Consider the following 22164-nt stretch of genomic DNA (forward strand, 5'->3'; position numbering starts at 1 on the left):
AATCTCCGAAATTAGAGACTGCGGCCACGTGTGTCATTGAATATGGGATACCAGTGGGTGCACAGGTACATAGTATTCTGAGAGAAACGTTGACACGCCAGGAGAAACAGGCCGCGCGGGCATATACTTTAATGCTACATATAGCATTATCAGCACGAAATAATTAATTCGGTGTTCATCAATTTTTTTTGCTCATATAATCAATTATTATCGCTGTTAATTAGTCGAATGTATCGTTTGTAAAAAAAGAATAAGAGAGTCAGTGCATGTCTGGCAGAAAGGTAAAAAAAAAAAAAAAAAAAAAACATTTATAAAGCCTTTTAACAATAACATTCGTTTGTGTTTACGCTCATGATCTTTACCAAAGTGAGTCAATGTCAAATTCCGTCCAGCATCGATTTTGCTTTTTCGTAGCAGTCAAGCAAAAATCGCGCTCACGACCGTTTTTCCCTCCACCCCCTGCGCGCTTCCAAGTGCGCAAACAGCGCATAAGTCCGAACAAAAACCAAACAAAGTGAAGAGAGAGCTTCAAATCTAGCAAGAGCACCTGGAAGCCGCGAACGTAAGTCCATCAACAGCAGAAAATGCGAGCAGAGCTGCACTCAAAAACGTCCCTCCAATTGTACAGGTGAGTGGCGAAGTAGCACTCCGCAGCGGCGTCCCCGTTACAAGCCTGAACAGACCCCAGCTGTAGACAGACCTCTGACCCGAAAGAGAACGTCCTTTCACAAAGCCAAAAAAAAAAAAAAAAAAAAAAAAGGACGCAAGTAATAAAAGGCAGACATAGGACCACATTCCTGTTGCATTGAATTTCTTCTTTTCACAAGGCGACTCCGGTCCTTCGGGTCACCCATGGAATATTTATTTGTAGCATTACGATAGTTGCGAGTACCACCGCTGCTTCGCAAGTCTTAGTTTACGCTCGCTTCACGCGTCCCGCTTTCGGTTCTGCCAGAATACGCGTCGCATCCGCTCTTCCATGCGCAAATATATCGCGACGAAAGGTCGCCTATTGGAGTCGACGTGCGAATTCGTTCGAGCTTGTTTTTTCTTAGCGGACAGCCTGCGCCCAGTGCGCCCACAGGAGAAGTGAAGAGAAAGATTGAAAGAAAAAAACATTCTAGATCGAAGTTTGGTTTTTCTACAGGCCGCCCGACGGGGGTGGAAATACAGTGTCGATATACAGCAAGGCGTGGAGGCGGTCGGCATCCCCAGCTGTCATTTACATCACAAATGCCACGCCGGTCGTATCACCCAACACCACCGTCGCCACCAAGCAGCACCGACACCAATGCCCAAACGCTTCTGAGGCCGAGATTTTGGGCCGGTGTGCGCGCCTCGAATAAGGCGTGAAGAGTTGGAACGCAAACAGGAAAAAGGAGGTTAAGAAGGGAGGGAAAGAGGTAGGTCGATAAAATTCAGCAGAGACACGGTTGACCGGAGCGTGCGAACCTTTCGGCAGTTTTGAAAACGCCGATTTCTCATTGCCGACAGCCAAGGTACAGAAAGAAAGCAAGAAGTGCGCGCACGAGAGAGAGAGAGACGCATAAATCAGGCAAGTTTTTTTTATTCTTCCTTTTCTGTTCTTTTAGTTTTGTTCTTTTTTGTATTCCCGCGTGTTTACCATCGAGGAACTAAAAGAATTCGCAGGCGCTCACCTCGCATCGCTTGCCGCTGGCACAGAATTCGAAACTCCTGCGCGGACGTGAATAAGTTGGAATCAATTACGCGACGGCCGTTGCGAGCAAGGAAAACATAACACGTGGGCGCGGGTGCTGAAGGGAAAGTTGACAAAATGAGTTTCCGTTCGCTTAGAGTGACGAGGGGTATTGGGTGTGGGACCGGAGATACACTGTTGCAACAAACTAAGTTTTTGACCCGAACGACACGTGTAGCATTGCAGAGAAGCTGCCAGCGTGCAGTGTTGCGTGAATGTAGGTTACTGATCCGCGATATGTTTTCAACTACCCCGCCCCCCCTCCCTCCCCCATCCTTCCTCCCTTTTTTTTTTTTTTAACACGAAGCCACCCCAAAGAGCCGCGGAAAATATATATGATACTTCTATTTGTTTATTTATTCGTGCTGTATTGATTACCCGGTTTCTGTTCCAGCTTCAAGCCAGACCAACGCGTGTAATCGAGCTGCAGTTTTGTAACCAGGTGAACTCATAATAACGAAGGAATTTAAGATTCTACAAGAATGGGGATAAAAACAGCGTTAAAGCAAGGAAGTGACAACACAACACAGGTGCGTTGTGTTGTCACGTCCTTGTTACTGCGCTTTTTTATCCCCATTATTCATGCACCAAATAGCCCACCAAAATGCTCTCTTAAAATTTCTACCCTGTAATAACGAGGGTAACAAACACGTTGGACGGTTTCACAAAAGTGATTGTTTTATGCTTTCGCTTAGTTTCGGCTGCGGGATATGAAATCAGTCGTGCTGCTATTTCAGGTGAGAGCCCGACTGAATCATCCGTGATCGATGCGTTTGTCCTTATATTAGTAACAACAATAAATCCTGTCAATTGTTAAGGTACGTAAAACACGAAATCAAATGCAGCATGCCGCTGCTGCCCAGGACAACAACCGCGGTCTTTTATAGGAGCACAAGTCTTTGCCATGAACCACGCGGTAATGAAACGGGAGAGTAAGAAAATGACCGAACTCTATGCTACGCGCAATGGGAGGCAGAGAGTTCAGCCGTGCGAAGACTGCTTTCATAGCTGCGCTGTTTTAAAGCTAAACAAACAAAAAAGATAAATAGAATCGAGAGGATATGCTATATCTTGCTTCGAATCTGATATTAAAGATCTGAATGCGTTTTATATGCGCTGACGCAAAGCTTGGGCTCAGAAGCAGGCTGTTTGGGATGAAATGGATTAATTTAGGCCACCTGGGGCGTCTTTTCATAATCGCTTCCTTTCAAATGCAACGGTCACAAAAACAAGTCCAATTAATGAGACGGCAACCATGTATGGCACTAAATACCGGGGAAGCGGCGTGATGTTAGAAAACCCGTCCAAGGTGCGAGGAGGCCTATCGTGACGTCTCGAGCTCGCTCTCAAGCTGAGGGAGCAGCGCAGCGGAGGATGCCCTTACAGTCAGGAAGCACAAGAAGTACGGTTACAGAATCGGGGGAACAAGCAGAGATCACAGTTCACGGAATCCACGTGCATACACTAACGCAACGCCAATATATAGTCTACGCGCCAGACACGTGCCATCATGTATAAGGCTGAACGGCTGAAAGTCGAGATAGGATCAGGCGACTGTGGATGTTGTTTGGGAGAGCCCGAAAAGCGCCTTACCGTCTCCTTGCGCACAACAGCGCGGGAAGGAAGTTGGCATCCAGTGATAGCAATGTGCAAAACCTGTGATTCAGAGGGTTCGTCGGCTCTGGATTGGAAAAGTCGCTTTGAGCCTGATCATGACTGAAAGAGTGGCTTGTATTAAATTGCCGCAAATTGCGAAAATTTATGCCTCCACACATTGCAGTCACGTGTACACACAGACGCATTCAGTACAGTGGTTACCCATACACAAAGAAACAGAGAGCTGTCGACGTAGGGAGCACTAAAGACGAAATGCCAACAGGACAGCATACTTTCCCCCGTATCATAGTTCATCATCTGCCACGCCGCCCTCAAGGTATCAACGTCTTAACGTTAGTCCACTAATGTTTATGCACCCTTATAGCATGCCACGGCAGCTTAAATTATTCCAGAGCAACTCGGACGCACTTCTTCTCGCCCCTGCAGAGCCTGCAAAGGCGTACGGCGACATACGCTGTTCCAGCTTTTCTTTTGCCGACACGGCAACGGAACAAAGCCGCGAGGCTTTCCCGCGAGACAGCTAAGTCATGCGGACCCCTTTCCAGGGGCTGTAATTGCTTTCTCTGGGGAGTGCAGAGGCAAAGCGTGGCGCTGGAAAGGTATAACGCTGGCGATTCGGGGACCCTTTGAGGCCGGCCGCGGCGGTCCACGGCAATGCGAGAGGATTTAATGACGCGTGCTGTCGGTATGCATTGTGCGGCCGCTATGCCACCCCTCCTTTCTGAATCCTCTTCGGATCCTCTCTCGCAACAGGGCTCACTGCACGAACCGCTTCGCTGCATACCAACGTCCTGTATCTCGTGCAGCCAGCTGCATGTGACTGTTCAACCCTTCTCGCCAAAACTCTTCTCTTGCTCATTTTTTTTTGCGACCAGTATTTTTTTTTTTCATTTTTTATTCTTTGCGGCTAATTTCCATTCCTGCCGTCATTTTTTTTTTTCCTCATTCTTTCCACCTCGCGTATAGGAATCATCAGCAACGTTCCAACAGTCTTTCGTCGTTGGTCCCTTTAGGTTTGTTGCCACCATTTTTTATATTTTCCTTCTTTATTTTGCTTAAAGTTTCACTAGTATTCTCATCATTTATCTTCTTTCTCTCGTTTTCTTCATTTTTCCCCCCACTTTGTTCACAACGTCAGCTGTCGTGTTGCATTCAGTTCATTTACCACCTTCCCGCTTGAGTGCCTCGCACTCCTTGCGCTCTATACACGTTTAACTGAGTTGAACGTTGAGATAGATATATGCTTTCTACAAAAACAGGGCGGTATACCAAATGCTCGCATACCTTTTCGTTTGTACAACGCATATTTTCAAACCTAGGGGACGGGAAGACATGGAATGGCTCTGATGAAACGAGGTCCACGTTCCGCCTCAGCCAAGACCGAGCAATAATGTGACGAAAGAAGATTAAAGTAAGTGCTATACAAAAACGCTCACGGTCGCTTTCGTGCAGACATACCAGCAAGTCCTTTTGCATTTACGCAAGTAGAGTTTGATAACAGCAGAATTCCACATCTCGAGAGTTGTGTCCGTTTCTTCCATTCCTAAGGTGTTTCTAACTTTTGCCTATACTGTGTTCCTCCGCTGTCATATCGTCCGTCGAAGTGCACTGTGTTACGCACAGAAATGAAGTCTTGTCAAAAAGCAATCGGCGTGTTGAATACCGGTGCTTTACTTTCGTGACTCACCCGAGTAAGCCACTCGTTTCTTACTCTGTTAGTTAGTCGGCTTCTGCGAGATGCAAGCCAGCTAGCCCTAGTTCTTGCGCTTGAATAATTTTACATTTCTTGTTAATCGAAAATGTTCCTAAGTGCTCCTCTAGAGCTTAGCTCAGCCTCATTACCATAGCCTAACACAACCATAGGGCAGCTTTCCTGCTTAGCAAGAACTTGATCTTTACCACACTGCCGCGGCCCTTACTAAGGAACTGAAGTTCGTTGTCGGGATGAAGGCCTCTGTTCCAAACGTTACGTCATCTACACAGCTGTCCAGCAGTGACGACTTGACACAGCTTCGTTCCCCTTTATCGCCACAGAAGCACGCAGAAAAGGTGCGCGAAATTATTCTAATAATAGACTTGTCTCCAGCGCTGCACCAGATTTTTTTCCTTAGAAGAAGGTTTGGACGCCATTTTGAGGCGGTTTTTTCATTATGCAGAAAAGGCGACTTCTGGAGCATTTCAACAGGCCCGTACACCAATTCCCCGGGCGTCAACAGCAACTTGGCGCTTGAATGTTCCGGGAGGCGCAGAGAGAGAATCTCTGGAACGCCATTAGTGGAAATTTTCCAGTACGGGTGAAGTACCACAGGAAAAATGAAACAATATCCTAATTTGCACCTCGTTCTATAGAGCCACGGTTGGAGGCGCTGTCGTGAGCAAGCACGTCTCTCATACGCTCGAGTCGGAGTGGCGATAGTACATCTTCCGGAGCTCTTTATGATCGAGGACGAGGAAAGAAGACCACTTCCCCCACTTTGCATTACAAAACGTTTTGAAGCGTTATGTGCAGCCTCTAGTTAAGATGAATTCCTCTGCCTAGGATTCCTCTGCATAATGAACGCTTTCGGCATCCACGTTTGTCGACGCAACAGGAGAATGCTGAAAGAATTCTCTTAGAAACTACAGAAGAATTTCCACTGACTTCCACTTCATCGCTCGTTTACGATACCACATTCTCGGTGACAAAGGCGTTGTCTCGAAAGGTGCGTATTTCGTACAGGCGAACTGAGAAGTAACTCCACGAACAAACCGTGCAGCTGCAAAGAAGATTATGACGCTCGCGTCCGACAAAGCCCCTTAATTTAAAGGCGATCAAGTAATTTAACTCCCGCACCTTTCGTCGCAGTGTCATTTTCTTCGCCACCGCTCTTCTTGTCACCTGGTCAAGCTGTGACAAGTGCGCAACCGGTCACATGCGGCCTATTTTGGAAGCCATCACCACACAAGAAAGAACGCTGGACCGCGTAGCAGCCAGGGACATTTTCCATTTCATTTGGAAACATCAAAAACGAGCAGAAATATGAGAGAGAGAGAGAGAGAGAGAGAGAGAGAGAAAGAGAGAGAGAGAGGGAAAGAGAGAGGGAGGGAGAGAGATGAAGGACAGGAAAGAGAAAAGGGCGCGAGAGTACGGCGGCGTGGAAATGAGCGGGAAAGTCTCCAAATTAGACACCCTCGGTTCGTTACTCGGAATCTCCCGCGAGAACGCTTTTTATTCTTTCTTCTTTTTGCCGCTCCTTTCTGCAAAGCTTGTTTCTTATCGCGCTCCGTCGTCCATGGCCGCAGCGAGTGTTCTGTTTTCTCCCTACTTTGAGTAAAGCGTGAACGCACGGAGAACGAGCTGCGGCCCGGGTAAAGAGTGAGCGCGGGGGGGAAAGGGGTGGGCGCGTTGCGAAGCGCAGATGACAGTGAGGAGGCTCCCGAGTGAATGAATGAAAGGCAAGAACGCAGCTCAGTGCCAACTGCGTCGGATTTCGACGCCGCTCGCGTAATTATGCCAGACGATTTCGCGCCGCGAACGAAGGCTCGGCGGGCATTTTCGTTTTGGAATGAGGAACGCGCCGCGGCGTCTTTGAAGAAGAGGGCGAGATGAGACTGGCGGACGAGGCGTCGTCGCCGGCAATTCTCTACGAATGGAAGGCGAAGCCGAGCCAATGGGCACTGTGCACATTGCTCCCTCAGGCAAATTTCGCAGAAACGCTGCGTGGACGGGCGTCTGTGTTTGAGAGCGAAGAGTGTTTGTTATCCTCCGGGAATCTGGGCTGTTAAAGACAGCGCTGGCACCCAAGCGTCTACAGTGATGCGTAAAAGGGTGGTGCTGAAGGCAGAATTAAGGCGATCCGGCACGAGGGTGTCTACGTATCAACAATGAAAAAGAAAATAAATAAAATAAAGGAGCAATATACGCAGCTCTTAATGCTATGTGCAAGTAGGTCGCACTAATGCGTTCCCCCAGCGATTTCCCACAAAAGCCCCTGTACTCTTTCCAGATCATCTTCTTATAATTTAAGAGGTCCACCTTCGAAGGTGAAGATCTGCTTCTTTTTCCTTCTTCCCTACTTTGTTATTGTCTCAGTATCTTTATCTACTAGTTATTCGAAGTTTCTTTGGATAATAATAACATGTGCGTGTACTCCTACACATGCAGGGATGCGCGTAGTGTGAGTTTCTAAATAGGGGGGGGGGGGGGGGGGGGGTGAACTTAATTGCTATCAAGAGTTCTTTAGTGCGGAACCAAAATTGTGAAAAAAAAGCTGGCATACTAGCCGCGAAATTCATTTCTGCTTTGGCTATGCACCATTAAACCCAGCACAACACACTACAAATACTCCTTTTTGCGCTGAAAAGAGCTATGGAATGGAAGCATCCCTTATAATCAAACGTTTCGAAGCATGCAGGCGTCCACATTGTCGCCTATGCTTAATTCGTAAGACAGTACACTTTCTTTGCCTAGCCAACGACGTGTGCTGAGAGCTCACAGCTTTGGTGGTCAATAAACCACCGGCCGGGAGCCTTATACGAGACGAAAGCCGCGGCATTAGCTAAATTACACAGTAGAACTAGGTTCGCAGCCAGAGTCCCATTTGTTTGCTCGCACCAATCTTAGCTTTGACACCGAGGAAACATCACAGCCAGATTGTGTATGGCCTGCCTCACAAATAGTATCGCCACAACACAGTGGCAGCCCAAGTCAGACGTCCAACGGATGCCGACTCACCCTATGGAAGGCGGTCGCTATCGCGTCCGGTGCCACCAGCTTCCTGGTGACGTCCTTTTCATTTTTTTTTTTTTTTTTATCAACAATCGTCCTCGGTTTCCCCATCACAGAGGGACGGGAAAAATGACAGGGTCTGGGTTGCTAGACAAGAGATATACAGAGAGAGGAGATGTACAAGACCAAGGGACACCCCAAGATAGATGTACACACATACACACACAACTATCAAGAGGAAACAACAGCCGCGGCACGAGTGGGAAGAGATGAGCGGAGGAGAAGACAGAGGAGTGGCAGAAAGGGGGGTTTCTCTCGACGCGAGGAATCCACAACCAGAAGAGCAGGGAGAGGAAGCACATCATCATAACCATCGTCTCCGAGCTCGGCGGTACGATACCAGTCGGTCTCGCGGTTATCTCGCCCAGTTCCTGCATCCGAGAGAGAGGGACTGCGCGAACGAGCGCGAGCGTGGGTTTCCTGCCCCACTGTGTATGTGTCTTCCCTCCGCGCGGTGCCGCTTCACAACCCGCTCGTCCGCTGTTCGGGCCAACATCATTTTCCCGCGCGCTCACTGTCTGAAGCCTGGCAGGCCGGGGCGTAATTGGACGGCCCTTTGCCGCCGCGCCAATCCGCCTCCTCTCTGCTTTGGCTGTGTGTTTACTTGCGTGCCTGCTGCTGGTGCAAGCGTGGCACACAGCCGGGCCTCCCACTGTTGGGATGCCGCGGCCGCTGCTGGTTTTATATGGCACCATAACCGCGCGGAATTATTGTGCGCGGTTGCGGATGACACGTTACGGTGTTGGCGGAATGATGAGGTCGTTATGGCTGGTAAAGCCGCGTTAAGCCTAAGTAGAACATGTCGCTGTTTTTACCTCGGGGGGCGCGCTCTATGGCTAGTCGGAGCGACAATGTCCCCTCTAATGTCGGATACAGGGTACAAGCAGCATTATTCAGCAATTGTTATCCTCCTGCGCTCATCTTCCTTTACAGGAGTATCGTGACACTTTCCCACATTACTTCGGAAACTTGTGTGCCGTTTTCTTTTCAACACCCTGCAAAGTGTCATGTATAACTTCCGCTAAAGTTGAATCTTACACAAACCACGACTTTTACATGATAAACAGAGCAATTAATACCGTAATGGATGAAAAATTGCGTGAAAAAACGCGGGTCTTCTTTGCCGTTAGCTTCAACGAACTTTAGAGAAAGGTCCGCTGCTGCAACTTCTTTAAGCATCATGCACGAATTCATTCGTGAAATTGAAGGCGAAAAGCAAGGCACTCGTGCACTGGGCGTTGTCAACGCACGTCAAAGAACACCAGATGGTCGAAATTATCCGAAGCCCTTCACTACGGCGTCCCGCATAGCCTGAGTCATTTCGGGATGTCAAACAATACTAACCACACCATATCTCATTCAAGGAACGTGCAAGTCTTAGAACAAACACACTTACTCACAAAGAGGGAGCACCCATGTGTCATAGCGGCTTCGCCCCCACCATTCATGTGGTTGGCAATCAAAGTTTCTGTCACCCCCACCACTTAGAGCAAGAATGCACTGCCGCGTGGCTGAAACGTTCTTGTCGAGGATCAGCGACAGGCGAGGCACATAATGGGGACATGATCTGCGCTATGAATTGAAGTGTTTTACCACTACTAGTCATTGCATTCGTCGGCCATGTAAACACAATGGAGGCGATCCCAGCCGACACGTATAGACGAGTCCGAACTCACTGCAATGTATTAGGCCTACATCGAATTTGTGCAGCACAAAGGCAAACAATTGTATTTATGTTTCAAAGCCCTGAGATAGCAATTTATTAGCGAGATGACATTGCCCCGACGGCACCTGACTCCTGTCGTTCACCTCACCAGGTTTGACAGCTCCTATCCTACTGCTTGTAGCTTTGTCACAACAACGCGAACTAACAGTGCTTTGACATCTCCAGCAGTGTAGCCCTTGTTGCGAGAGCCCCCGAACACCAAAGTGCAAGAGGACTAGGGAGAGCGGGAATGAAAGGGTGTGATGGCGGCACGGTGGCGGCGCTGGTTTCTGCTGCTGCTGCTGCGACGGGCGTCGGCGGCGTCGCGGGTCGTATTAATGACGGCCCCGCGATCTGCCAGCGGCTGGCTGCTTCCGTTGCCGCTTGCACCGGCCTCCCTGATTGCTATCTCTCGCTTCCTCTCACTGGCCCGCAGCAGCAAAGGGGCACGTTCTCTTGTATAGCAACCACACAGCAGCAGCAACAGCGGCAATCGCGGGTCTGCTGCCGGACAGCCAGCGATGCCGTTGTCGTGGAGATCGATTGTTGTCCCCCCGGCGTGTCGCTGCTGATGAGCTTCGTCGTAGCGGAGAGCGTCGCAACCACCTTCGCACACAAACTATGCTGTGTAGGTTTCATGACGCGAAGGGAGACAGCACCGAGAGGGTACTACAAGTTGCGTGCACGTCATCTGCCGGTGTCACATTGCCAGCCTCGTTTTTCTGTTTTCATCATCATCATCATCATCTATCTCCCTTCATCTCAGGCTTGGAGTGAAGGTCCGATCCGCACTGTATACTACAAGGCAACTGGACGGCAAGAAGAATATTAGGCTTTAGTTTACCTAAAGTGAAATAATAGTTAAGCACAAAATCTCACTTGGATGGCACAAATATCAATGCGTGGAAGCGCTTGTTATCACTCTCTAGCAGGTAACATCATTCCTTAATTGCTGTGTTCGGACTTCAGTCTTCACGCTCGTGTTTGATTCGCCGCTGGTGGTACCATAGCCTCCTTTATATGGTGGTACACAGTAAGAAAGATATGCAAGGGTTAGCCACACTGTGAAAAGGGAAAGTTGGAGGTGCAAGCATATACCCATGAGCTCCCTGAATGCGCTTGGTCGTGGTCGTTCCGCGCTTTCGGCATTCCGGCTCAGTTGCCCGGCTGAAAATTTGGCACATGAGCTGCGCTTCAAATGGATTCCGTGGCTAATCATTTCTCCGTGTGTAAATGAGCGTGCCTGAAGGTATTATGCAGGCATGACTCGTCGTGTGTCCATATACATAACTACTCCGAGCTAAGGCTGTGTACCAAAGACGGTCTTAAGAAACGCAAATCATTATTGCGCAAAAAAAAAAAAAAAAAAAAACCGCTTTAGAACGCACAGCGGTGCTTTTGGGAAACAGGCGCATCGCTACCAAAACACTACATATTGGTTCTAAATGCATGTGTTAAAATGCATGCATTTCTAAGAGGCTTGTGAATTTGTCGAGTAACTTCGAAACACACAACTTAGTTTATATTCTTTCCTAAGCTTGTGAAGGTTAGGTTTGGTTTGGTTTGTGGGGTTTAACGTCCTAAAACAAATCAGGCTATGAGAGACACCGTAGTGGAGGAGTCCGGGAATCTCGATCACCTGGGGTTCTTTAACGTGCTCTCATCGCAGAGCACATGGGCGCTTTGCTTTTCGTCTCCATCAGAAAGCGGCCTCCGAGGCCGGGATTCGATCCCGCGTCCTTGGGAATAGTAGTCGAGCGCCGTAGCCACTGCGCCACCCAGGCGAGTCTTGTGAAGGATACGAGCCTCATGAGAATAAACTTCTCACTAATAAATGTTTCCTAAGATATCTTCGCAAGCCAAGATAAATGCGTCTTCGTCCAAGGCTGAATGCTGGGAGTGCATATATGCACTGTCCAGGCAAATTGATCCATCTAAGCTAACTAGGACAGCTTGCAGTTCGAAGAACGAGGCCAGATCGATCACGACGATTGGAGAATTATGCTTGTTCAATGCAAATTGCGCGAAATTCACCAAGGCGGAGGTGTTTTCAAAAAACGAGAGTGATAAAATATCCGAGTGCAAATGAGGGCAGCCTCGCGGCTGCAAAGAAAAGCTCCTCAGTTCCTTGGGAGGTTTTAGCATAAGAAAGAATACGTCCGTCCAAATCCGTCGCTCGGGTAAGCTTATCTGCGCAGTAATAAATCGGCAAAGAAGTATTTCATTCCTGTGCTACGCAGGGTGTAGCACAGGGCTTTTTCACTGACACAAACACTTTAAGACGCGGCTATCGAAATTAGCTTAGCGGAAGAAACAAAGATATGTTCCACTTTACACGCGAGTAAAATTTTCGCTTCCCGACGTCGCTGAGGGGTGGAAGCCAACCGCCGGGGGTCAACGACACGGAAGCCAGCTCTGGAAGCGAGAAGCAAAGGAGCCGCGAGTAACACGAAGAGTTATCATCGCGGGCCGGAAAATGGCAATCACCGAGAAGATGCGGAAGCCGCCACCAGAGGCAATTCTACGAAACGCGATTTCCCAGAGAACTGCGCGCGCGGATAGCACAGTGGGAGCCGCGTTCGTCCCGCCGATCCGGATGGCAGAGCTCGGACTCAGGCGACTTGAGCAGCTGCTTGTTTCTGCTGGTACACGTTATGGGAAGCTACGAAAACAAAAAACAATGAGACAGTGAAGAACTAGTAACAGAGGATGCGTCTCCTACCAAGAAACACTTTCGCACTGACGACATAACGCACGTTATTGCGAGATGGTCATCGTACAGCAAAAGTGAACGCACGGAGCGTTCGAAAGGGGAAACCGGGCAACGAGCCGTGACCATATATTTCAAACCCTCGTTCCGGAGGGGTTAACGGGAAAGCGATGAACTTTCGATGTAGGCGGCGCTGAAGTATAAGACGGAGATACTGCAAGTGCGGAGACGGTTCTCAAGGGATTAAGAAGCGCTTCTGATTTAACGTTCCGACCGCGGAGTCAGGCGAGGCAGCTTATAAACACGGTTCGTAATGGTTTAGAGCATATGTGACTGCCCTAAGATCAAGTATACGAGGCAGCTGCTTTTTCGGCTGCCTTAAAACGACATGATAGGACGCTCTGACGTTGTACTCATATACGCCTGAAGACGAGCTCCTTCTAACGCAACGTGTTGACAACGGATGCAAGCTATAACTCCCTAAAAGGCGTTGAAAAGGAAAAGGCGCTAGCGATGCTTTTACTGCTCTACGCTTAATGACACAGTGCTCTCAGGCCGACTACGGTAACTCAAAATTTACCGATTTGAAACTAATGCTGCTTAGCATTTGGGTACATGATGCGACGTTCGCAAAGATACAAACCAACAAAATGGTCGAAAGGGCAGCAGATACTATATTACAGTCTTGAACAAAAATCTCGCCACCGTGACTTGTATGCGTCTCGCTAGCAAACAAAATCCTGAGTTCGCACGCACAGTATTGCGGAACAGAGGCTGCGACTCCAGCTTGGCGGCCGGGCTGGCATTCAAAAACGCCGCTGGGCCAACTGTGGGCGGAGCCACGTCTAATTTGGCTCTACGTAGAGCCAAGACAGATGAGGACGTAGGATGGAGACGCAGGGAGGCGCCCCGACCCCGGGACGCTTCTTATAACTGCGAGCGAAGCCCCGGCTGCGCGATCGCCCGGCCATCCATCCGTCTCCTGAGAGGACACCGCGGGCCCTGCTCGGCTGAGCACAGTGCTGCTGTTGCATGTTGACCATGCATTAGCCGTGCTTTTTTTTTTTATTGTTGTTTGTTTTCTGCCCTGCCAGCTTGTACGCGGATGCAGGCTTTCTGATCTGCACCGGTTGCATTCTCTCTTTCGGGCACGCGATAACCCGTTTCTTTATTCTGACGACCTCATCGTCGAGATGTATCCGTCGTTCGGGGGGATGGTATGCGGTTGTTGGTTTTAATAATGGCGGTCGATTAGTGCCTGACCCTGACCCGACATAATGGAGACACGAAGAGAAGGCGCGTGCAGCAAATAGAAATCAATTTATTTTATGCAGAAATGCGGATTTCAGTAGAGAAAAACAAAACAATAACAAGGAGCAATCGATTGAGAAAAAAGTGCACAAAACGGATGCGGCTTCGTTCGCTAGCATATATAATTCAGTGATAGCTGCCAAAAACTGTCCAAATATGCACACGAGAAGCAATACATCTTATTCAGTCAGTGTTTTCAAGAGAAACAAAAATAGATTTAGGCAGAAAAGGAGAAGGGGAAGCCGAATGACTGCCTGCCTGGCCTGCTCATCTCCCTTGCGAAAGAGGAAGCGGGAACAAGAAGGGGGTTATCATGGACGATCTTACAGGCGGTGGAAAGTTTGGGGGGGGGGGGGGGGGGGGGGGGGGGGGGGTGTTTACGTTTACGCAACCGGTTAGCTCAGACACAGACGCCATTTAGGAAACAACGCGTCCACCAGCCGGGTGGTAACAAAACATGCGATTACGTTGCGTTCTTCAGCGCAGAAGTTCTGCGTGGGTGAAGCCCGCTTTCGGGAGACAGATGCCGTCCGGTTAGGCGCGCATTACGTTCACTGTAATTATATATTGTGACAGGCATCCAGGAATAAATTCCTGGAGAGCGAGAGAACTCTTTAAACATGACACTACAAGAAAAAAAAAGGCACCACGAAGAGCTAATTCAAGGCACGAACCCAAGGTCAAGGGAACAGTTCTTAATTCCCAATTTGCTAGGTTACGTGCGTCGGTTCTGGAAAATATTGAGGGTAAGCATCAACATAGCATACCAGCATTTCAGGGTGATACCAGAGAGGGTGTGAAAGCTTCTTGTCGTTCGCCGCCATTGGTTTTTGAACAAGGCTTTTAGATTTGGACTAAAACATACAATTTTTGTAAAGCACGCATGCTCACTACAAGAAGCGCACGTTTAGGCAGGTACTGATCGCGCGTCGTTAACTTGCACTCAAGCTCTTTTATTTGCCCACAAATTACATGCAAATTGCACGCCAGCAAATTTAGGCTTTATCAACATTTATTTTTTTTTAAGCATTCAATTCGTGAACCGAATAAAGAAAATGAACATTCGTGAGACGTCGCTTCCTCTTCGAATGCCATAGGATAAAACGTGCTGTGCGAAGCTTTTCGTGGTTGCTGCGCATTTCATTTGTGCACACGTCTTTGCGTCCCGACTGTTTCTTGGCGCAGATCAGCTAAACAACATTGATACTTTCGTGGTAAGTGAAGCGAAATTACTAAAAAAATGAATCAGCATCCTTTAAATAATGCTATGGTCCGTGCGAATCCCTTAAAATGAACGAGCGTTGTCAAGAAAAATATAGTGCGGAGAACAATGCCCAGCAAAAAAATATGCCTAAGTCTATGCTCTAAAAAGACCGCTCCGGGGCAAGATGAAAATATGAAGTTCAAGAGAGGTCTTTGAACCGATCCGAAAACCAAGACCAAGCTTCTCTGGGCGACAGCACTCCTTCAGCCGCCTCGCATGCTTCGGTGCCCTGCGGCTAGGCTCACTTTCTGTGTCGTCGCCAGCCGCCCAGGACGCGCCGCCTGACGTAACGAGCGGAAATGACGTATGCGGCCTCTGTAGCGCGATGATGCCACTTCCGCGCTCTATGCGCTGCGAGGGGCAGGAACACACGCATAACAAGCGTCTTCATGCGCTGCCGGATAACGAATTACACAGCGGCATATTCAGAGAACGTCGAGTAGTGTGTTGCCTACACGAGGCGGCTACGTGGATACACTTGCTTGCAGCTTCAGCACCGCCTTCTATTTTGAAAGAACGTTTTTACTTTCCTATCCATCCCTCATTTTTTGGTATTCAAAGCGCTGTGCGACCCACCAATGTGACACACAAGTTTTTTGTTGGGGCTCACCACAAAAACAGCAGAATGCCGACCAAGTCGAGAAAAAACGTGGCGCGCTTGTAGTTTTTTACTTCATTCTTTTTTTAAATCTCTCCTTGAACTTTAGCGCTTCGAGTTAGTCGGTTTCATCGCAACCATATTTCTTGTTCCCGGCAACGAGCGCCGTGCCACTGCAGCCGGAAAAAGTTAGACAGAATATATAATGAAGAAGAAAAAGAAAAAAAAAAAACGCGGTCTTGCAAGTCGAGACTATACCCCCCGCAAGGCTTTCGTCGGAAAGGCTGCCGTCGCCGGAATAAGTTGCCCCAGCGTGCTCGGAGCAGCGAACGCGGCAAACGGAAGCCAGCAATGCAGCGACAACACAATCAAGCACTCGTGTCGGCGGACGCTGCCGCTCGCAGGCGGCCCGGGCTTTTCTGTGCGCGGACGACGCCGCAGTGTTACAGGCAGAGAAACCGCCGCCACGGGTCGAAAGAAAAGTAAGGGTAAGAGAAAGCGCTTTCGGGTTGCGGCCCGCCTGCAATCTCCGGCGCTCGAAACGTGGATATTTTTTTTTTCGAGAGCTGCGCAGCGGAGACATGACGAAAAAAGAATGATTCTCGAGGAAGTCGTTTTGTTTACTGTCGTCGAGGTATGAACAAATAAACGAGTGTGACCCAAATAGAAGAGAGGGGTGTCAAAATATTAGCAGCATCGCGATTCGCACTTGTTATTCGCCGATGTCAGCTCTCGGCAACGTTGTGGACCATGCAGCGCCATAAAGCGTTACTTTATTAAAGCATCGTAGTTACGAATCGAGAGAAGGTAGTCGTGTATTGATTAGTTTTGTTTTTTTGTTTGTTTGTTTGTTTGTTTCTTTTTGTTTTTTCGCCTGCAAGCTTCAGAAATTTTAACTAGGACGTGTCAACGTTCTCGCGTTACTTGTTGCCACTTCACAGCACTGAACAAGCAATTTATTAGGTTACGACTTCCCATGTGTGGGACGTGCGTTTCGAAATCACTCCTTACGGAATCGGGTTTATAGATGCAAGCATTCAAAGAGGTTGACGTGCCTCGCATTGCATCAGTTGGATAGAGGGCGATAAAGAAAAATGCGAACAGCGCGGCGCCTATATACGCGAGTCCGTTGTTCTAGATTCTCTTTATCTCAATAATACACTCCAGCGTAGGTCGAATTATTATGCCTTATGCATAAGCACAATATTGTGCTCTGTTTCTTCGTACCTTATAAGATCATGCGCACTCTGTGACTATATTAAATCATGACTGCACCCGTCTGATGTAGGACATGTGTAAAATGCGTGATTTCTTACATATTGCTATGCTTTTTCTGTACATTTTGGAAATCTGTAATTCTTTTATTTTGTGCGCAAATACTTTTTACGCAGAGGCATTATGGTGTTTACTTTACTCAACTTGCATTCGCGGTGCGCGAAGTGCTTCTTTTCTGTCGTTATTTTATTTGTGTAGGCTTAGTTCTCAGGAGGAGTTCCCGCCTTCGAAAGAGGATGCCAGTTCTCGAATCAAAATAAAACAGGCAAGGGTGCACTGTATATAAGACTTGAGTCATGTTCTCCCTTACCAGTATCCCTTTGTTTCAATTATATGTTGATATGAGGGAAAACTGTAAGTAAAGTTCGAAGCGGTATCCACAAGGCGCTACTTTAAGCTTGGGGCTTGACGGCCCTTCCAGAGTTGGTTTAAACCGGTACACTTATAGAGACGGAGGAAGAAGTATCAGTTGATACGTACCTTTTATGAAGATGTCGCTACTGATATAAAGGTGCTCCTTTCTCGTGCACGGCATCGGTTCCGCGCAAGACGCTGATCCAGATCCCTTGCGCCTGCGGCATCGTGAAAGAAAACAGCGGGAAAAAAACTATTATTCCAAAGCGACTTGTAGAAGACTACATTTTCCAAGCTGCTCGTATATGTTTAGTCAGTCGCAAGCATATAGGTACTTACATGAGACAGAAAAATAAATACAAGAAGACAGATTTTTTACTGGTTTCGTAGGGTGAGAGCTGGGCTACCAACTCAAGCGGTCGGCAGGAGCTGCCAACTTGGATCTCTCGTTTCACATGGGACGGCTACGTCAGAATCAGCCTGCTAAGACTCTAGCATTCACGTTACACCTATAGGCCACTAAGGCACGTTTATACGGTTTGGTTAAAGCGGGGTTTATATGAGGGCTGAGGAAGAAGAAAAAGAGAAGAACGCTCGGTCACCCGCTCCTAATGCTTTCGCTCAATATTGAGTTCAGCAGCGTTGAACCCTTGTATATTTTTCCCTCTTTTATGAGCTAGCGCCAGCAGATGCCCTTTAGTGCCCTCCTCGCACTTCAGTAGCGACGACCTCCCCTTTAGATTTTCAGAGGGGATTCGCTTTCTTGTTTCCTCGTGTAAGTTGAGTTAGAGCGACCAAATCGCAAACACATGCGACACAACCTCGATAAGAATAATGAGGACAGGTAGCTGTGGCGGCAGCACTCTGCGCCTCGAGGGATTAAAAAAGCGGAAACTCAACGGGCGGGAAAACAAAACAAAACAAAAAAAAAAAAAGTCCGGAGAAGTCCTTTTCCCGTTTTCGTGCGGGGCGCGCCCGGGAAATGGCTTCCAAAGCTGCAACCTCCATTACTGAACTATGCAATCTCATCAAATAGAAGACAACACAGGAGTTTATGCAGGAGACCAGCCGGAGTTTGAAGAAGAAATGGAAATGAAAGAAAATAGCGAGACGGCAGTCGTGTAGACCATTGTAGGCTGACGGTGTACTCGCGGGGCACGCAGAAAACGCGGTGGGGCAATGTAAAAGAGGCAACGACCGCACTATTCCGAGTTGACTCTCGCGCTCGCTCGATTCGCGCGGTTGGCAGCGGTGCGCTATAGCTCTGCCGTCTCGCCGAAGACATTGCAAGGCAAGAAGACGGCCAACAACTTGGTAGTCGCTGCTAGGTGGCACAGTCAAATTGGGCTTTTTGTCGTGCTCCCCCATCAAGGCCACATTCGAAGGTTGTTGGCCTCGGAAAGAGAAGCAATTCAAGATGACGCGATAGCTTCTTTTGTTTCTTCTTTCTCTTGCTTTGTTTTGTTTACTGCGTGCTCGGAATCTCTTCGAGAGGAAACATATAGAAAAGAAAGCTGGAAGGTCTTTGGAAAGTGATGTTCCTGCTAGGAGTACAGATCGTGCGGTAAGGGCCGTGCGTTGAAACTCACTGTGAGACAAATAGCGTCGTGATTTACAGCGAGGGTATAGTCTTAAAACAGCCCTAGAGATAATGACGGAAAATAAGGTTAACACTTGTAAATCAATAAGAACAAAATGCCTCGCCTGCATCAGGTTACGTATGTAAAAGGCATCAGCCAATAACAGTGATAAAAAAGTGGTTCTTGAAGGAGAAAATTATTTTAGACTCCCGACGACAAAACTAAAAGGAAAATCCAACTACAGCAACGCATAGCCGGGCGGACGGGCCTTAGAACACTTTCTGATCTCTTCTAGAAAGTAGCTGCTTGGACTAGAATTAAGAGAAAGTGTAACCAACCAACTGTCAGGCATGAGTTATAGATAGTTGTATAGGAAACTCCGAGTTCCCTATACAATTGGACTGCTAGTTTTTAGCAGTTTTGCCTCATTCTCTTTTGCTGTTTCGTAGACCTGCCTGGCAAGGGGGAAAGCGCCATAACTCTGTCAGTAATGCGGCCTCAACTGATGGGATCCATTCCATCCGCCAGGCGCACCCTGGCTCCGACGTCGAAAAAAAAAAAAAAAAAAAAAAGAGAGCCTAACACGGGGGTGGAGATCTGACATGCCTTCGCTCCATATGCCAGTTTATACAACTTAAACTTAGCCTAGCACCTTGACTTGTTTGAAACAGTAGAAAGAGAAGTGCTAACGGAATTAATACTCCATAGCAGGTTTCTATCAAGCATTAATGTTGCAGTCAGGGTGGAAAGGTGGGCTAGCAGTGCCTTCTTTAGGACACATACACACACAAAAAAAGATATAGGGCTTATTGAACGCCTCGTTGAAAGATGCCCCCATGTGCCGTATCTAAAGCTTTCATTTTTAAGTCTGCAGTCACCGGATGCTTCTGCTAAATCTGTGATCTAAGAAAAGGAATATGAAGCCTTCGCTATTGGTCGCAGCTCGGTATTAGGCGGCACTTCGAACCAAAATACCAAAGTGTTAACAATATACCAACATCTGCAGGCACCTGCAAAAATATCACATCTGTTTGTTCAGACTCACCTAAGGTCAAAGTTTTCCACCTTACAAAGGTATACCTAAGGCACCAAAAGCTGATTGAGAAGTTGGACAATTCTAGTAGCAGCACACATGCAAAAGGTGATGCTTCTTTAATTTTTTTTTTCTTCTTCGCTAAAGCAACAACAACCACAAAAACAAAAGCTACCGTCTTACAGGTAGCTGCGCCGTTGAGACTACAGTATATCTATGTACAGTACAGCAACACTGTAAGCACGTGGAACATGCAATAGCTACCGAGAGCCAGAAATGAAAACGACTTCATTACCTCCAGTCCGGATTGCATGTACGTACGTCGTTCATCACATACCCGGTGCGATAAATGGCGACTTAGCATCACAAGCTGGGTAGTATACAATTACAAGTTCAGTACGAACTGCGCCCGCTGCGCTGCTACTCACTCGTACTTCACTTGCGACTATTTTGTAACAACAGCGGAAGAAATCTTGTTAGCGTGTATTTAGAGACCACAGCGACAAAATAACGCACTTGTATGCAATCGGATTAAGTTGCTTGTTCTTACACTGTTTCGTTGTCCAGACTACCACAAGCGCGTGAATAGTGCAGCGCTGGCAACGTTACGAGTTCGCCTACGCCTCTGCTCGAAACAAACGATTCCAAGCTGTAAAGACCGAGGGGTTTCAGACAAATGGTAGCGCCACTCAGCTGGGGGACGTTGCTCCCTGTCTTTTTGGAACCGAATAAAGAACGGGACGAGAACGGGCAAGAATATGAGCAAGAAAAAATGTAAGCAGAAACAAAGACATGGCTGCTTTTTCCTTCGTACCAGCGGAGACACATAGTATACAGTGAAGCACAGGGAGTAAATTGAAGGAACAACACGAATGCCGTAGGAGAAAAAAAAAAAAAAAAAAAGAGGAAATAATAGAGAGCAAGATACAACGAAAAAGCGCGGAGAGAAGCGTCAGGAACTGAACATGGAAATACTTGTGCCGCTCTTCAATAAAATTCTCTTGTTTGCCGTAGCGTGTGAAGCACACGGAATGACGCTCACACTTCAACACTTCAACGACGCCTCGAGTGCGTCAAGGTAAGGAGACGAGCTTCACGCGAAAAGACGACGAGTTTTCGCTACAAAAAACGTTCTTTTGCCAGCACTTCTCCCCCCCCCCCCCCCTTTTTTTTTTTTTTTTTTTTTTTCACGTCCGCTTCCAACCAACCCAATTCCACAGGCGTTGTCCCATATGGCTCTGTCTTCCCCCCCCCCCCCCCCCTCACCCCCTCCGCCTCTGCCTGCACTCAGGAGGCGCCCGCACCTTATTTCGACGTTTCTGGCCGACGCACGCACTATCGGAAAACGATTTCTGGCCTCAAGTGGGCGCGCGAAAGGAGATGTTTTGGACGGTGCGCGCAGCTTGCGTTCTATAAAGACGGCCATGCTTTCGGCTTAACGTGGGCGGCTTGGATGCACACTCGGTCTGACGCATTTCCCCGCAGCCCGAGAGGCAATCGAAGTAAGCTCAAGAGCGAGAATGCGCTTAGAAATTGCGCCGTATTTTAAAATGGATGCTGAAAACATTTTTATCTAGCGAGTTTATTACCACTAGGAAAGAACCTTTCTTAGAAACAACTTTTTGGTAATTACGCATTCATGTATGCAGCAGAGTGCGAATTAAATGGCGCGTAAATGAAATACTTGACAAAAAACTTGCAGGAAGCGTTTAGTGCTGCGATGTGTATACTGTACCGGACGAGTGTAAGCGCAGATGCGGCAATCTGCAAAAGTGTAGCCGGTCGAAGAACGAGCACTAAGCAGTGCCTTGGGTTCCTTGGTCTCCAGGATGTCACGAAATTACCGCTAAGTATCAGAACGAGTACATTTGTAAAAGCAGGAAGTTAAGTATAGATGAGGAGACGAACGAGTGCAGTTAGGTTTGCTACATACAGGGTTGGTCAAAAGCTCACAGGACAAGGGGTTTGCTTTTGGGCCCTGCCCTGATATGACTGGAGACGCTTATGAAGCTCAAACTATCTGGAACGAGGTGGAGTCCCATCCCCTCTGCAACGACCTTGGTTGCTTCAAATGCGCGGTCAGTGCCTGACAGTATATAGATCAGGGATGGGCTCTGTGGTCTGGTACTTTTGGACAACCTCGCATATGCGTAAACTTCGTCAATTTCAGGCAAACAGGAAGAGAGACGAGAGGAGGGGCAAGGGAAGCGGGGAGGTGAAGCAAAATACGGT

At 48.0% G+C, this 22164-nt stretch overlaps 1 protein-coding gene across 3 annotated transcripts in view; it reads right to left on the reverse strand.

The window, feature by feature from the left end:
* The window catches only part of LOC146190648 (uncharacterized), a 273402-nt gene that overhangs the window by 78004 nt on the left and 173234 nt on the right, over positions 1–22164 (reverse strand). For all 3 annotated transcript variants that reach the window (XR_014706561.1, XM_084601026.1, XM_084601027.1), the window contains one exon: positions 17446–17537. The gene's annotated coding sequence lies outside the window, so the exon portion shown is untranslated. The remainder of the gene's footprint in view (positions 1–17445; positions 17538–22164) is intronic.

This window comes from Amblyomma maculatum, chromosome 4 (assembly GCF_055883805.1).
Source record: "Amblyomma maculatum isolate TAMU_Amacu chromosome 4, ASM5588380v1, whole genome shotgun sequence".
In the NCBI taxonomy this organism is placed as follows: Eukaryota; Metazoa; Arthropoda; class Arachnida; order Ixodida; family Ixodidae; genus Amblyomma; species Amblyomma maculatum.